General features: G+C 35.8%; 1 long non-coding RNA gene across 2 annotated transcripts; it reads right to left on the minus strand.

Moving 5' to 3' along the window:
- Positions 1–11202: 11202 nt before the first annotated feature.
- On the minus strand, positions 11203–16070 carry LOC117664297 (uncharacterized). Of its 2 annotated transcripts, XR_004590986.3 has the most exons (4): positions 15912–16070; positions 14316–14456; positions 12781–12921; positions 11203–11282 (listed from the first exon to the last, which is right to left on the minus strand). It is a non-coding gene; the product is annotated as an uncharacterized LOC117664297 (long non-coding RNA). The 2 variants fall into 2 exon arrangements; XR_004590987.3 differs by lacking the exon at positions 14316–14456 and having other exon boundaries at positions 15912–16063.
- Between the last annotated feature and the right edge of the window lie 2239 nt (positions 16071–18309).

The raw sequence follows: 18309 nt of genomic DNA on the forward strand, positions 1-18309 counted from the left end.
ATGAGTTTGACACTCCTGTCTCAGAGGTATATTGCCATGGAAAAGTTTGTTATTGATATAAAGATAATGTGTGCATATGAGTGAGGTGATTAACTTAGTATTGTGATAGCATAATGCAAGCTCCAGACTGATGTTCATTCACTGTGATATCACACAGATATTAAGGGGTGGAGCTTGTGTCTCAGTATTCTGATGCTCATTTTGTCAGTTTTAAAATAGATCCATTATCTACAATTAATCTTTATTTGCAAGTCATGGCAGATTTCAAAATCCCTTATTATATAAAGTCAGGATATTTCATAAAATATTAATCTTATGCTGAAATTGCTCCTCTAATTTCCCTTGCAAAACAAGCTTCTGTTCATCTACACATTCTCAAGGTGTTTTAATTTTTTTTTAAAAAAAAATCTCTCTTAATTGCTTTTCTCTTACCTTCTTGTTACAAGAAAGACAATATTGTTGCTGTATTATTTTTCATAACTGTCCATCATATTGAAAAATGATTCTTCTTGGGACTATGTCATCTCCTCCTCCTCCTCCTCCTCCTCCTCCTCCTCCTCCTCCTCCTCCTCCTCCTCCTCCTCCTCCTCCTCCTCCTCCTCTTCGGTTTTACATTTATGTAATGAAGCATTATTATATTGGCATTTTATTTGCTTTTGACAGAAACCACACACAATGGTTTTAGGGGATGGATTATAAAAACGCAAGAGATGTTTGTGGCATGATTGGTACAGTATCATGTTGCTTACGTATGTAAATTAATATCAAACCCATGTACAAAAGACTGAGGCTTTGATTTTACTGCCCAACTTTCATCCTGAATTTTATTATCCCTCCCACTTCTACCACAGGCCATTTAGAAGGTTGACATGAAGAACCTCAATTCAAAGATCCCTGTCCTTATCAGTTACCGTTAGCTCAGAATCTTTTAATATATATTTGAAATTTGGGGATGGCAGTGGTATGTTTTTGGAGATAATCTGGTTTGCTTTGCATTGGCTTACAATTAACTGTGGTTGCTACTTTAAAGTCTGCTCTCCCACCTATCTTTTTGGAACACTTCACAATCCTGTTTTGATTGCATTGCCATGAGCAGTTTAATAACATCAGTAAGCTTGGCTATCTTGTTGCTCAACATTAACTCTATATAGACTACTTATATCTGTGTTAAATTATTTAAGCCCTTTAGGTCTCCTTCTGTGGATACTGTTAAATCAGACAGTTTATTTATTTTGAATTTTTATTAGTTTTATAACTCCATCTATTGTTACCTTTATTCTCTTTGTTCATCTGATTCCTCTCCTGAAAAAGACAATGCTAATGTAGGCATATATCCTGTATCCTCAGCAATGAAAAAAGAAGCAATTAACTTGCAGTTTTCTGCAAATTTCCCAGTAATTTTCAGTAATTTCCAGAAGCTCAATAGCCAGTTTCCTGATTTAAACATACTTTCTTTCTACTTTTTTTCTGTCTTAATGTTTTTACCATATGCCTCTCCAAGTCTTTTATACTTGCCTCCCCCAATTTCTTGCCTCTAAATGATTGCTTGCCTCCAATAGTTTTGCTGATCCTGCTTGTTAATCTCTCTGATGTCCTCTCCAACTTTGGGCCACCTTTTCTAATGTGGAGTATATATTCTACCAGAGCAATTTTAAATAATCTCTAAGCTTTTGAAAAGATTTGACCTTCTTGACTCCTACTTTCAACTTTCTTTTTCCAATCCTCTCATTTTTTGGAAGTTTGCTCTTTTGAAGTCAAGAGTAATTATGTTTGACTTTGAATTGTGTAGGCTAGCAAAGAAATGTTTGCACAGTAGAAGTTAGGGCATTCATATAAAACTCTCAGCCAGCTCATAAATCAGGTAAGGCAAGAAACCTATTCTCCACCCATGAAAATTTCAATGAGATGTTATCCTTGGAAAAAATAATCTGGACCAATTTGTTTTTCTCCATATTGACCAAAGCATAGGGAGAAGGAGGAAAATAAAGCATTCATGAAAACATGCAGTATGACTTTCAAAGTTGCAGGATGAATCATCCATGCAGGACTTTGGAGGGTCTTCATTTTTAAAAAGTTTTCAGGTGTAAAAACAGGCATATTCAATAACATCAAAGAACATGAAAGACAATCCAAATATGAGAACTGTATATGAGATTTCCCTTCAGATACTTTCCAGAACATATGCACACATAGAAAAAAAAACATTTCATCTATAGTTTAATTATTGGATAAGATTAATAATTAATCAAATATAGAAAATTGCCTAGAGAAAGCATTAGAAACCAAAAAGTTTCTGGGAAGAAAAAGCTTGTGAGCTAAAGTAAAAAGCTTCTACCTTATTCTAAGACTGACCTTGATATCTACTGACACTGTATTAGTGGATCTCCAAACTAGCAGCACTATAACACCTGGGTGTTAAAATAATAAATTCCTTGTTAAAGTTTTAGAAAGGCAGGCCTCTGGAAAGTGATAGAAAAGTTGTTTAAAAAGCCGCTGTACAGATAATTCCAGTTATTGGGAGAATGGTTTTATCTATATAAACCTATCCCAGAGATATACATCGAGAAAGAAATTCATCCAAGATTATTTAATAATTTGAGAGAGAAGATGGTGTAATTTCAAGTTATCTGATCACAAATATCTGTCAGACATAAGGTATGAATTATAAAGTGACTTGTATATTAGAAAAAGTTTAAAATTGACTTATTTCACTCTATGAAATGGGCAATGCAGTCATTCTGTCTTGCATTTGATTAAGATAAACCTCTTAATAATTTACTATACATTGAAAATGGATAATTATATGATTGTGTAAATAGTATGATATGCTGAATTTACTAGTAATCTTTGGATATTTTTAAGGATGCTTTAATATGATAAAAGTACATATTCAGAAAAAAAGAGAACAATGCCTTTTGCCTTCATTAATGATTTAGTATAAATATCATGAGTCTAAGATTTTAAGAGAGTAATTTCAAAGGAAGTTTGGCAATGTTTTCCAAAAATTCCAATTATGTCTATATAGTTAAACCAATGGCTTAACTAAAACCAAGAAAAAGGCAGCTAATTTGAATACAGAATATTTGATTTTATCTATTCAAGTTATAGAAACTTAAGTCAGAAATATGGCATGGATATAACTGGATATACTAGCAGTTTCAGCCAAAATCTGATCCTCATTTGAGATTTACAGGTGAAACAACATGATTTCAATTATAATTTGAACTTTGAAGGCATAAGATTTGATTTTAAATTATTTTAAGATTTGATAAAGTGATTAAAGATTCAACTATATGGCATAATGGAAAAACAGCAAAATGCTTGCAGCAGCTTTGTATTTTGGCAAACTGGAATACAAATAGAACTTTTAGAGGTCATTACACCTTCAAAATTTAAGCCATATACTTTCAAGGGTTGCAGTACTTAATATACTTTTACAACCTTATGTCTGCTTCCTTTAAGAAAGAGACAGCTATTATTTCATTTCATTAAATTCATTAATTTTATGGGTTCTCAGCAACTTACAAAATATAATACTAAATTAGAAAAACCACCTTCTTCAATCATATGTTGTAATGGTTTGACAGACTTATTGATATGGCTGATTAGCAAATTTAGCCCCTTATGGAAAGGGTGAATTTTATACTCCTTGTGCAACATTTTAAAAAGTGCAAAAAGTCTCACTACTGTGATACTACTATTTCATATCATTTTACACACATATACACACAGAAAGGGGGGGGTGTACTTTAAATCCAACAGCATGCACAATTTGTCAGACTCACACATTGAATAAGTCCCTCTTTGCTCTCCCTTCCATTAGGAAAAAACTGCCTAAAAATAATAGGATAACTGAATAACAATATTCCAAATATACTAAGAGGCATGGTTTCGGAATTTAGAATTCTTCATTGGATGGCTGCTCATGTCAATATCAGACAAATGTATCACACAAAGAACTCAGCCATCCTCAACTTTGTCCCTACATGGAAAGAAACTTCAATAATGTTTGAAATTCTGCCTGGCCAGATAATCCATCAAAACTGAATTGCTTTGAATCTCTCCTAAAATATTCAAAGGCACCTGATTTGATTCAAAGCTTCAAATCAATTTGAAGGTTTGATTGAAATAGGTGATTCAATTCTATATCTTTCACAGAGAATCACCCATTCAAAACATCTACAGAGTCCTAGAATATAAGGCTATATATAAAGTCCTTTAAAATCCACATAAATGATGTTGTTGTTGTTGTTGTTTGGAATCTGCTGGTGAATCTCAATATTCTAGAGTGCTCTTCCCCCAGATGTGGGTTCAATTCCCAGGATTTCCAGTCAGTTATGCCATAATAATTCTGATAGTTAATGTTCACACATTTCAAGGGCAGGCAGCATGAGGAAAGCTGGAGTGTTCCTGATGTAGCATATATCTCCCGCAGTCTTATGCTGATAGAGGTTACAACCTGCCCTGTTTGGTTGATATCAGGTTACATATCACTGCTCTCAAACATGTCTATCTGCAAGTGAGCCATCAATAACTGGCAGCTATTTTTGGAAGATAGCTGCAATACCAGTGAGTCTTTGTTTAATGCAATTCATTTGCTCATCATGCAGAGGTTGTGTTAGCTTTCTTGATGCTATTCTATGGTTTACAAATTCTTGTTTTGACTATTCAGAATGTAAAACAGGAAATTATATTTCATAGGTGAAATGAAAACTGAAAGCAATAATCTCTAACAATTCAGAACACAGAAGCTAGTGTTCCTAAAAAGTCCACTGCTTTTCTTTAATTGATTCAGTTTCTCAGGATTTGTTTTTGTCTTCATTAATGCAGGGTTTTTCAATTGTGCAATTGTGGTAAATTGTTGAAACTTTCTAACATAAAACAAATAAAAGACTTATGACGCATTCCTAACTAAATTTAAATTAAAATAAATATATGTGATGTTCTACTTTCATGGTCTTTTTTTCTCCTTCCTTCCTGGCTTTGAAAAATGTGTTATAATACATTTATTGTGCATTTAAAAAAATAAAGACAGTCCAGATTTTAACTGAGCCAAGTAAGAAAAGCAGCAGTGCCTATTCACTTACTCCACATCATTGGTCATTTTTCTCTACCAAGAGTGTTTCACTTTGGAGCTGTGATAATTTCATAGGAACTAATATAAGTTGATGATAAAGGCATACTGTAGGCAGGTGTGTGTACTAGGGAAGAAGAGCTGCATCTGACTTCATTCTGATGCAAAATTGAATCATTTTGTCTTCATGGGTGCAACAGGGGTAGGTTCTACTTACCTTTACTACCGGTTTGCAACGGGAGCGCACATTCGCTTCTGTGCATGTGCAGAAGTTATTGCACATGAGCAGACCACCCATGATGATGTCGTGGCAGGTGGGCGGAGCCTCCTACCAGTTTTACTACCAAGTTCTATAGATCCGGACCGAACCGGGAGCAGCCTACCACTGGGGTGCAACCTTGTATCTTGAAGGATTTCTAGCACTGTTTTTCCAGATGGTGGGATGTCTGGAGTGATCATACAATCAGTGATTATGCAAAATGCTTATTATGCATATCCTCCTGTTTCCAGCTTCTTTGTTAACCAAATATATGCCAAGGTGTGAAAAGCCGTGATGCATTGAATTAACATACGGCAAGATAAAGTATGTTGAAATGTATATGAAAATAAAACAACAGAAGGTAAATTAATTTGCAGGTTGTATATTCCTACATGTTGCTTCCCTTTGCAAAAATATTTCCTGTCTCAGGCATCTTGAGTTCACGGTATTAGGAAAACCATCATTTATGGGTTACTTGAAGCTGTAGAATCTGGGTCCAGCTTGACGACTGAGGTTTAGACCTCATTTTTCCTTGGGACAGAGAAATGTAAGGGAATCCAGAATAATGTGTGTACATCAATCTAGATTCAGTGAAAGGAGAGATCTAAATACATAAGAGTATGAAGGCAAGTCACACAAATCATCTGATAAACTATGAAAAGGGAATATCCAAAATAAAACCCTCCAATTGTGAGATGAAAGTCTGCTTGAAACCAACATGACATAAGCTTTGGTTTTGTTTTTTGCTTTGTTTTTTTTTAAAACCACTTGTTCTTTTTGCCTTTATTTCAATTCTTTGTATATGAAGGGTTTTTTGTTTTTGTAGTTTTGTAGTCTTTTTCTGCCTATCAAAGGCTGTTGGTTGTCTTCACTTGGGCACTTTTCTCTGAAAAGCTACATTTAGTAATGTAAATGTGTTATCTTTCCCTGGAGCAGAAACAAAGACAAAATTGCATAATTTTCTCTGTGCTTGCTTGAAATATTAGAGCAGAACAGAGGAAGCACAATAGCTTCAATAACGGAATATCCTGAGAATGAAATATTTTGGTGGTGGATTGCAACCTGCTATATAACCCTTGCGGAATCAGTTGCCCTGCTGTGCAAAACCATAATTTAAAAGACCCCAGGCCTTTTGGGTGAATGAATGGCATTGAAAATTGGTTGCATTGCTGTGCTATTCTCTAGCTGTCAAAAAAAGTATTCCTACAAAAACTGTTGCATTGTTTCTTATCTTCATTCTACCACTGTATGTCAAAGGATTCCTTTTTGATATAATTTAAATTGATGTAATGTATGTTAAGGTAGAATGCCCTGGCTTCCTACCACTAAGCATCACCGAAGAAAAGCAAACAAACTCAACAGCCACTCTCCTTAATATGTAGTGACATGTAGGTGACAAGATTAACATGTAGGTGGATGTTTTGTATGCTAGGTTTAGTGACTTTTCAAGAAGTCTTATGAATAGATTATGGATACTATATGTAAATTCTCTATTAGTGTGACATGTTGGGTTCTTTCTAAAAATAGAGTTAGTACTCTTCTGAAAATGTGCTAAACCATGTTTAAATATAGCCTAGAGATTGAGTACAGGTTGTGTGGTGGATCTCCCCTGATCAATAATACTTTTCCTCCATGCTCCAGACCTGTCAGCAACCTGTGAGATCCTATTCCTGATCAGGGAGTTCTCTCAGCAAATTATGTAAAGATCCTGCTGAAGTTGGGGTTGAAGGGATTCAGATGAGAATTTTTATTTTATTTTTATTTTATTTTATTTTATTTTTAATTTGATTTATATGCCGCCCTTCTCCGGAGACTCAGGGCGGCTTACAATGCGTTAAGCAATAGCCTTCATACTTTTCTATATTTATACAAAGTCAGCTTATTGCCCCCACAAACTGGGTCCTCAATTTACCTACCTTAGAAAGGATGGAAGGCTGAGTCAACCTTGAGCCTGGTGAGATTCGAACTTACAGTAATTGCAGACAGCTGGTGTTAATCACAATGCTATCAGTCTGCTGAGCCACCAGGCTCAGCCACCTGATTTTGCAACTTTTCTTTTGGGGATATGCCAAACTGGGTTTTCATTGTGGATAAAATAGTGAGAGGTCAAGAGAAAAAGAATAACTTTTGTATTTTGTCTCATTCTTTTAGACGTTATTGTAATGTTGGGAATGATGGAGGATGATGGAGTTAACATTGTTCCCTTACTCTGAAAGCTGGTTTCCTTTGCAATAGTGGCGAATATCTGGTTTCCTTTCTTTTTGAGCCTGAAAAATGTGTGTTTCTGCTTCAACAGATAAGTTCTTAAATGAGGGGCATCCTTTCAAGCCTATGTAGGTTGGACTTTTAATACAGAAGGGTAGGTCCCTTTGAGGTCCAAGTCCTTTTTCCAAATCATTTTTGAAGAAGGTACCACTTGATATAGAGCAATCATGTAAGTCTCCTACAAAGCTGTAGGTTTGGACCTCTAAATATGAATCTTATTTTTAGATAAACAAAATGCAAGAGACGTCCAGTGATTCTCTATTATTTCTATGTACTGAATGCATCACAGGGAAGGAAAGAACAGCATTTTTCAGATTTATCACGATTCTTTCATCATTACCACATGTTAATTTTGGCCATTCCCCTAAAGGTTCCACTAAGTGGCTTTAAGGTCTCAGAAGTAGATACTTAATTGCACTGAATGTAGCCTAGGCAAACTGATTAGCTTTAAAATATGACTGACAAAGAAATAATTGCCATAAGATATGCAAAAGAATTGTCAGCAAGAGATGATAAATGGAATTGATTTTCATGCAGTGGAAAATTTAACAAACAAAACAAAACAGCCACATGGATTTTGCAGAACGCTGTTGTTTCATTTAATGACTCATATTTGTTATTTGCCCAAATAAAAGAAAGCTAATAATCTTCGATGGAGGGTGTTATTTCAACTGCTCTGACAGCCTCTCTGGATTTAGAATGAAAGTATTTGTTGGACGCTGAGAAATATATAGAAATACCTAGCTAAAAGCCTAGGTATTTCTATATAGGTGTTAGTATATCACTAAACTGATGCTTAGGTAGCAGACACTCCCTTTATTAAGGAAGCCACCATTTTTATGAATTTCCACACCCTTTGAAAAATACAACATTATGCAGTATATTAGCGTTGGTATGGATCGTTGTCTTTTGTAAGGTTCTTAGCTTATATCTCAACTCCCCCCCCATCCCACCCGCTGATCCACAAAGCTGAAAAGGTTGGAGAACTCTGATCTGCACTCATTCATAGGCATACACATTTTCTTCTGTTTATATTCAGCTGGCCAAGATTTTTCCTCCCAGAATCAGAGTGATAAAGAGACCCTGTTGAAAAGCAAATTAAATAAGTGTGTAGGAATATGATGTGTGTAAATTTGTATGTATGTAGAGTGAAAAACGTAAGAGGAGGAGATGGAAGAAGAAAATAAACATCACATTTGGCTATTTCTACTTCTCCTCACCACTGCACATTCTGGGCAGCATAATCAGAAGACATGTACTGAACTCACTTAGCTCTGGCTGTTCTCCAATGTCTGGCACCCCAACAGAAAGGCATTTGTTTTCTAAGGTTTGATGCATAGCTCTTGCATGCAGCTATGCAAATGACCATTTTAGGAGCCTCCTGCCTCAGTGAGCTAGGACAATTATTTATTTAGATTTCTATATGCAAATTCCTTCGCTTAATTGATCCCAGTTCTTTTACTTGACAACAAAGATTAATTTGTTGATAGTTTTCTATTTGTCATTGCTTTTAATGCAAGCACTCAATATAACCTATTGGTTATCTGCTCGTGTGTGTGTGTGAGTGTGTGTGTGAGAGAAAGGAAAATGCCCCTTCTAAGATGACTCATATTTGCATAATCTTAGAAGAAAATACACAGGCTTCATTAGAATTGTGTCTGCTTTCTCTAAATGGGTATTCAGTTGAACCATTTGCCTCTAAGCTTGAAAGTTAGATTAACAAAGATTGTCCGAGGTATTCCTTTCCACCAAATATAAACAGACAAAGAATGAATTGAAAACTTGATAGTCTAATACTCAACCAAACTGGGCTATAGACCTAACAGAAATCATTGTGAATCAATCTGAAATATTGTTGTAAGATTGTCCAGTTGCTAAGTGAAAGAAAAAGAATTAAATAGCAGTTTAATCCTGGTATCACAATCTATTTCATTCTCCCTAATATGTATGCAGGTGGATGAAGGTTGATAGCCATACCTGTGTAAGCATTTCTTAGTATGCATCACTAATGCTTTCTTGGAGACAAAGATTGAAAGATGTTTGAGAAATGCCTGAGCTAATTAAATGAAAACTATATTTGTGTGCAGAAGCCTCAGATACTGGTTGCTATGAATCTGGTAGTGAAAGGAGAAGGGTGTTTGCTCATGTTTGCTTTTCCTTTCTTTCAAGTTTACACTGAATATATGCCAACAAAATCTCATTACTCAGAAGTCTTTGAAACATGCATGAAACATTAATTCAGCAGCTATACTCAGAAGCAAAACTGGAATAGAGAGTTTGATGTCTATTGATGACTGTATGGACAGATAAAGACATAAGAGCAGGAAGCTGTTTACAGATATTTCTATGCACCAGTGTTTTCTTAAAGATTTTTTCCTCTCTTGCTAGGTCATGCCAATTGATATGGTAGCCCTATTTTCCCCTTCCAAAAGTTCTTTAAAATTATCTCAAGACCAAATTCTCCAGAGTACTCTTCATGTTTGAATTTTGATGGCAAATCAAGTAGGTTACACCCAATGGTATAAAAATAGACCACAGTGGTTAAGACTTTCCTGCAAACCATTGAAATTGAGCATGAAATATAAGTATTTCATTAGCCTTTTTTGGGGGGTGGGGGGGGCAATCTGAAGATGTGAGCAGTATAGTTTTCAGCAGCCTTTTATAACACCTTCAGGAATAATTAAGGATCTGGTAAACTACTTGAATGGTAGAAGGACTTTGAGAAAGAAATAAAGACATGGAATCAGTTCAATAATGAAGAGTACCAACTTCAAATCTCCTTGAATGACTGTTTTCTAAACTTCTAAACTTTAAAGCGATAGCTGAAAGACTCCTTTTAAGTGAATCTCTAAGGGAAAAACACAGTCCAGTTCAAAGGCTGAAATATTTCTGGCAGATTTCCTGTCAAAACAGGATCCTTTGGAATATAATTTCTAAGTACAGGTAGCAAATTTGATGGTACCATAGAAATCAGCTACCCAAAATAAGACATTGTAGGATAAATGTGTTAGTTTATGGTAGCAAAGCCTCAGAATTGGGTCTGATAGCATTTTTCACCCACTAACAAATGTTATTTAAAAGCATAATTTTTATGAGCTGCAGCTTCATCAGATGCACAGAGTGGTTGGATTCATTGAAGATTTAAATTGGGCTGAGTGATAGAGGGAAGGGAGGGAAAGACTGGTCGGTTACACAGCTGCAGGTTTTTTGTGAGACAGATTACAAGTATTTTATCAATTAATAATTGTAATCTTTTAAAAACCATTAAAAATGTTTGGTCGAGCTCTTCTAAAATTGCCTGAAATGATTTAATATGTAAGTTTAACAATCTCTCACTTAATGAATTAATTCCATTCTTTTCTTTAGCTTGTATGGCCCCTTATCTCAAATTCGTAACTCTATTTTATCTTAAGATAAAAAACACATAATGTAAACTATATAGCAACCAAGAAAAACAAATCAATGACAATGAATAAAATTATGATACAGACTCAGCCATTTATCTAGGACCCTAAGATCAATGACAAAACCAGAATTTCAAAGCCTTATAAAAGGCCAGTAAAATCAGGGTCAATCAGATGCCTGGAGGAATGAGGTCCAAGAGGGTGGGCATCATGAAAAATTGCTTCTCCCAGGTCCTGTCAGATGACTCTGAGGAAGACGGGTAGATCTCTCCAGCCAGATCTAATGGGACAGGTGGATGCAAGAAACCTAGTCCCAACCCATGAAGGCCTTTAAAAGTTACATTTTCTTGAGTAGTTTGAGTAGTAATAATTATGTTTCTGTAACTCAAGTTATTACAGATGAACTACTTATTTATTTTTATTATATATTTTTTTTAATTTGATTTATATGCCGCCTTTCTCCAAAGACTCAGGGCGGCTTACAGTGCGTTAAGCAATAGCCTTCATACTTTTGTATATATTATACAAAGTCAGCTTATTGCCCCCACAAACTGGGTCCTCAATTTACCTACCTTAGAAAAGATGGAAGGCTGAGTCAACCTTGAGCCTGGCAAGATTCGAACTTACTTTAATTGCAGACAGCTGGTGTTAAATTGCAGTGCCTTGTCTGCAGAGTTATCCAGGCTCCAAGATATTATTAATTAAACCTATTGTCTATAAACTCTATCTTTTTATTGGTGAGGATTTGCATGGCTTAGTTTTGGTGGCTTGTTCTTCTCCGAAGAAACCACCAAAACTATAAGCTACAGTGGAGCTTTATGCTATAACCACATATGTTATAACCCACTTGACGAAAAGTTCACCTGATGCAATTAAACCACCAATAGTGGTTTCAAATAGTGTACAGTACTACTGATCCAACAAGGTAAATAGACAAAACAAAAGATCCAGATCCATTCCTAGGATGGGTTTATTAAAAGACAGACCATAGAAACAAAGCAACAAAAAACCATTGGTTGTCACCTGTACTTTACAGCTCAAACAATTCAAATGTGCATCTACATCAACAGCACCATCACATGGCTCAACACAGAGATTAGAGGTGCTTACACATGTTTTTTTCTTCTAATTTAATATATGCCATGATCTGGAATATGTGTTTAATATATTATAATTGTTAATTGAGAAGATATTGTAATGTGTTTCACATGTGACCTCTATTTGCCTAACCAATTTGTTTTCTCCTCCCTTTCCCTACATCTCAGTCTAGTTTAAATCCTACATCCATCCTAAGAATATATATTATGTGTGGCTGATATGAGCTGCAGATTGCAAAAGCATATGCCTTTTCCTAAAATGTACTAATTTGAAAATGTACTACCAGACTCCCTCTGGTTCTAAGATAAAGTAGTAATCTAATCTCTGACAAGATTAAGAAATTTCTCTGTCCTGCTTTTGAGATTACATGGCCAATGATTATTCTGTTTACTAAAATTCAAACTATATAATCTACTTCATAAGGATTCTAGTGGAAAATGAATTTTATGTAAAATCCGTGTTGTTGAAGGAAATTTAACTAATCAAAAAAAATTAGCTCCACATGGTGTGACCTTACTCCATAGCAAGCCACCATCTTTGCCTTTGCTTTATAAACAGAGGGAAGCAATGTCATAACACATAACATGTACTTTAGTTCTAAGAATGAACTAATGCTTAGAGCAGAATAAAAGAAATCACATTCTATTCCCATGATGCTAATGTTGATTGATCCTACTCACCTGATCATGAAGAACACTGCAGCAACACTTTAATGTTAAGTGCTGATTTCCGAAATTGTTGATTATCGCCATTTTCTCTCCCTGCCTTAACCCAATGGTCCTTTCTTACACCGTTGCCATTGTGCAACAATTTCCAGGGCTCTGGAATATCAGAAGTGCAAACTGAAAGTTTCTCAAAGATCTGTCCAAAATATCTTGTTTCAGAATCTGAGCATGCCTATAACAAAAGCATACTAAGTGGGATTTATTCGTTTGTTTATAGCATTTATATACTACCTTTTAATTTTTAAGTCCTGAAGTGGCTTAAGTGGTTATAAAAGCATACAATAAAGAATGAAACGATCAATTTTTTAAAACATAGATAATGGCTGTGGAAAGCAAAGTAGAAAGGATACATACATTTCTTTTTAAAAAATACTAACATGTATCAACTTTAGAAGTGGTTAAAAACTGAGGAGAAGTGCTCAGAGAGGAATATTGGAAATTTCTTCATTTTGCTACAGATGGAAAATCCCAGAGTAGAGAATTGAAATACTGTATTTTTGAGGTTCATGGGTCATAGAAAGCTGCTGAATTTAAAATTATTATTTTAAATAACCAGGCCCAGAATTATGAACAACTCTGGATAATAACACTAAAACCTTGAATCTGGCTCCTTAGCAAGTGTAGGTTTTTCAGGAAAGATTGTAATCTAACCACTAGCCAATCAGTATCCTTTCCCCTTCATTCAATTTATAACTCCAGTTTCTTTCAAGAAGAAAGAGAATGTGTAACAGTAGTCTAATACTGAGTGTATTGAAACATGGACCATTATGGCCAAACTTTTCCTACCTCAAAATAGATAAAACAGATGTATCAAGTCCAGCTACTAATAAATGTTCCTACCTCGGAAGTCACCTGGGTCAAATAACCATGTGGGATTCAGAAATATCTCTTAAGTATGACTTGTTCCTTCAGAAAAAGAGAGAAACTAATTCTTTTTCCAGAATAAGTAGTTTCCCCAACTACCAAGGCAAATTTATTCTATACTATTCTCTCTCTCTCTCTTCTATATTATTCTCTCTCTCTCTCTCTCTCTGTGTGTGTGTGTATATATATATATAATATTCTATAGTCCAGATAGTATATTCTATAGTCCAGATATGTAACCTGAATCATCCAAGAATATTTGTAATTAGATTTACTTCATCCTTTGATTTACTAGATTTACTTCATCCTTTGACACTTACTACAGGCTAATACATTATAATTTTTCAGGTCCAAGGAGATCTTTTTTAGAAATAGCCATGCCATTGTTCCTTAAGAGCGATTGTCTTTATTGTTTCCTGAGCACCTTGATCCTAACCCAGTCAGTAATTTGAATTAGCCGTGATGGACTAAAGTTGAAACTTAATCCACAAAACTGGAAAAACAAACAACAAACAAAAGCATGGCACCTCATTTAAAAGTGACACAATTTAGATTATTAGAAAGATGAACAACGAAGAAGACAGCATCTCTTTGCTGGACTCACTACTAGTGGTGTAGATATTTACATTATAAGGCATGTCCATTTGGAATCAGGTCTTTACAATCAGTAAGCTAGCTGTTGTCTGATCTTCTTCATTGCTTAGAGTTCTCTGTTAGACAATATTCTGTACTCTGCAGTGTTGGGGAGGTGCATACTTGCTATTCCACTGTAAGATTAGGAATTGAAAGAATTACTAGCTTTAGTTATCTGGAAACAACAAAACAGAACCTTCAGGAATTCATTGAATACAATAACTTTCAAAGATCCCTTTAATGAGATGCCCATAGAACATAATATATACTAACATTTTATTAATTTTTTGGCAGCTGTGTGCAGCAGCTGCCAAAACAGCCAACACAGTTCTGCACTGCATAAACAGAGGGATAGAATCAAGATCATGTGAAGTGTTAATACCACTTTATAATGCCTTGGTGAGGCCACACTTGGAATATTGCATTCAGTTTTGGTTGCCACAATGTAAAAAAGATGTTGAGACTCTAGAAAGAGTGCAGAGAAGAGCAACAAAGAGGATTAGGGGACTGGAGACTAAAACATATGAAGAACGCTTACAGGAACTGGGTATGTCTAGTTTAATTAAAAGAAGACATGATAGCAGTGTTCCAATATCTCAGGGGTTGCCACAAAGAAGAGGGAATCAAACTATTCTCCAAAGCACCTGAGGGTAGAACAAGAAGCAATGGGTGGAAACTAATCAAGGAGAGAAGCAACTTAGAACTAAGGAGAAATTTCCTGACAGTTAGAACAATTAATAAGTGGAACAACTTGCCTCCAGAAGTTGTGAATGATCCAACACTGGAAATTTTTTAAGAAGGTGTTGGATAACCTTTTGTCTGAAGTGGTGTAGGGTTTCCTGCCTGGGCAGGGGGTTTGATTAAAAGACCTCCAAGGTCCCTTCTGACTCTGTTATTCTATTCTATTAAAATTAAAACTCTATAAAAATTCCCTTCCCGTAATGTTCTTTCAGCATTCCTTTTTTATTAACTGAAATGTCTACTGATAGAATTTCTGATCTCCTGCTGACTTCTGCTCTTGCAACGCGAAAGGTCTCTTTGCCAAGTACCAATCTTTGAGAAGCATGCATAGATTCAGCAAATAATCCTATGATAAATCAAAATGTTTATGACAGCATGAAATAGATGAAGAAGATTTCCAATCATTGGCTAAGTTAATCATTACTATATTGATTGTGTTGCTTATATTAACATCCTGTTTAATGAAATTATCTCAAAATGCATTCATATTATTAAAGTATACTCTGTCAGGCCCCACCACACTCAGGAATTAAAAAAAAAAGCTATTCTTAAACAGATCAAACAGTAAACAGTTGTATACCATTCTGTTTTTAGTATCACTTCTTTTCAATACCTAATTCCTGCTACAAACAATGAAATTAAATTCCCAGAGGAAAACTATGTGTAACTGATTTGGAGTCAAATTTACACTTTTAACAACAATAAATATTGTATAGTTTGATTCCCTTGATTTAGAAAAGGTCAGACAGTATGGGAGTAAAATATACTCATGCTGCCTATTAGATTCCAAGTAGAACTTGGATCACTTTTTCCTCTGGGAAATATTGATACTAAAGATCCCAACATACACATTCTTAAATGCTGATTTTTCTACCCTCCATTTCTGGTTTTACAGGACCACAGTGGCTTCCATGATTAAGATGCTGACTTGATGAGCATCAAGCCTGTGTTTGAGACTTGCATGCTGCCATGGGGCAGGGTGAACTCCTGTCCTTTGGTCCAGCTCCTGCATGGGTCATGAAAGGACCAACTGGGTATGCACTGGGCAACTGTGATGTCACCAGCTAATCTTTTCAACCTGGAAGCACCTCAGTGTTTCTGACATAAATGTGATGTAATTTCTGATTTTTATTTACTTTAAATGAAGAGATGAAACATGAAACAGGACTGAACAAAAGACTAGAGCAGAGGTCTTCAATCTATGCTGGCTGGAGAATTCTGGGAGTTGAAGTCCACAAGTCTTAAAGCTGTCAAGTTTGAACCTTAAAGCTGTCAAATTTGAACCTCTGGACTAGAGGGCTTCCAATGAACTAGATATAGAAATTTGGGAGATGCTTTTTTAGGGGCAGATGTTTTGTTTATCCTTTATCCTTTTAGGCAATATTCTATTCCCTTAGTCTGATACCCTTGTACTTTTCATAATTTTTTCCTGCACTGCTCCAAACCCATATTTCTCCAGATCAGATACGCTACTAATTCATGTACTTCTTTGAGCCTTTTTAAAAATTTATTATCTCTGCCTTTGTTATATATTTTTTTTAATTATCCCACCCCTTCTATAAAATAGTCGAGTGGCACACTGGTGTTGATTTTGAAAAGAACGCATAACATCTTCAAAGTGGGAAACTAATTTAACATGGATCATTGGAGCTCCCAGATCCCAATTTTTTAGAAGTAAAAAGGCCACATCGATAAATTAAAGATAATTGTGGGCTGCAAAGGAATATCTGGAAAACCAATCGGCTGTCTGGCAGCTAGCTCCGTGCTGATGATCATGATAATGCCTGGAGATGTTGCAGACACTCAACAATGCATCATTTGGGTGACACTATTGGTAATTTTTTTGACTTTTAAAAAATACTGCTGGGCCATATGCAGGGGTGGGCTCCTGGAGTTTCAGCAGGGTTCGGGTGATCCTCTAGCCAAGGATCACCAGGGTTCAGCGAATCCCCAAATGCCACCCCTGGATGACCATGCCCGCCCCGCCCTGCCCCTGCCAGGAGTCTCCATGCAGCCTGTTCATCAATCCAGGTAAGTGCAGGGGCCGTGTGGAGGGTCTGGGAGGGAAAAAAATGGGCCTACCATAGGTTCTGGAAGTCCAGAAACAGGCCTGTTTCCAGCCTCCAGAGGGCCTCCAGACCCCGGGGGAAGTAGTTTTCGCCCTCCCAGAGGCTTGAGGAGCCTGGGGAGGGTGAAAAACGCCCCCTGCCATGATGCAGGTGGCTGACTAGGCACACTCACCATGGCCATGCCCACCCAGCAACGGGGCAGCAAACCCATTGCTAAAGGATCTGAAGCTCACCCCTGACCACATGTGATCTGTGAGCCATATGTTGTGCTGAATTGCCTATTTCAACTTGCTTACCTATTTTAAATTTAAATTATTCAAGTGTGACATGGCTAGTGTTTCTCATTTATATCTAAACTTCAAAACCTTTTTAATTCTTTTCTCTTAATCTCCATGTTTCTGATCATAAATGTTTACACACATGTGTCTACTGTGCCATTAAAAGAGCTTCCTGAGTCTATAATAGAAGCAGATTCATTAGAAGCAGATTTAGGCCTTCCAATATATCTGCTGACTTCATGTTTACCACCTTATATACTCCTTCCCCAAAAATATCTATGCATTGTCATACTAATAGCATTGTCTGCTCTGCCTCTCAGTGAATTAGTTGTTTTTAATATGGTGTCATTATAAATTGAAATATTAATCTGCAATGTCCTGGAGTTTAGAAATACCCATGTTATTTATTAGTCAATGCTAATAGTGCCTGTAGTTACTCTGAGTCATTTATTAAAAAAATAGACATCACATTATATACTAATGCATACCAATGTATTCCAATGCAATTTCAGAATAATTCTTAATTAGCTTGTTTTAGCAAGGGATTTCATAAAATAAACGGCTCCCTTGTTTATAAATAGTTACCAGGAGCTCATTTGCTAGTATGATCAAGAATGGAAAATTGGGAGTTCTGTAACCTTCTTCGCTAAAATAAGGAGAAAAGAGAAGCCCTCACAGGAAAGGCAGTTTTTTCCATTTTAGGGCCTACGGCTGGATTTCCAATTCCCATCAGCCTTAATAAAGCCAATTATCAGTAATGATAAGCACTATCCACAAAAAAACGCCTCCAAAATATAGAGATACATTTTTAGGAGAATATGTTCTAAAACTTTAAGTACTCTGTATATATGATGTGAAACCTGAAAATAAACCTAAAATTTTTATGTGTCTCTCATTTT

Source organism: Pantherophis guttatus, chromosome 5 (assembly GCF_059756535.1).
Source record: "Pantherophis guttatus breed Tessera chromosome 5, ASM5975653v1, whole genome shotgun sequence".
Lineage (NCBI taxonomy): Eukaryota > Metazoa > Chordata > Lepidosauria > Squamata > Colubridae > Pantherophis > Pantherophis guttatus.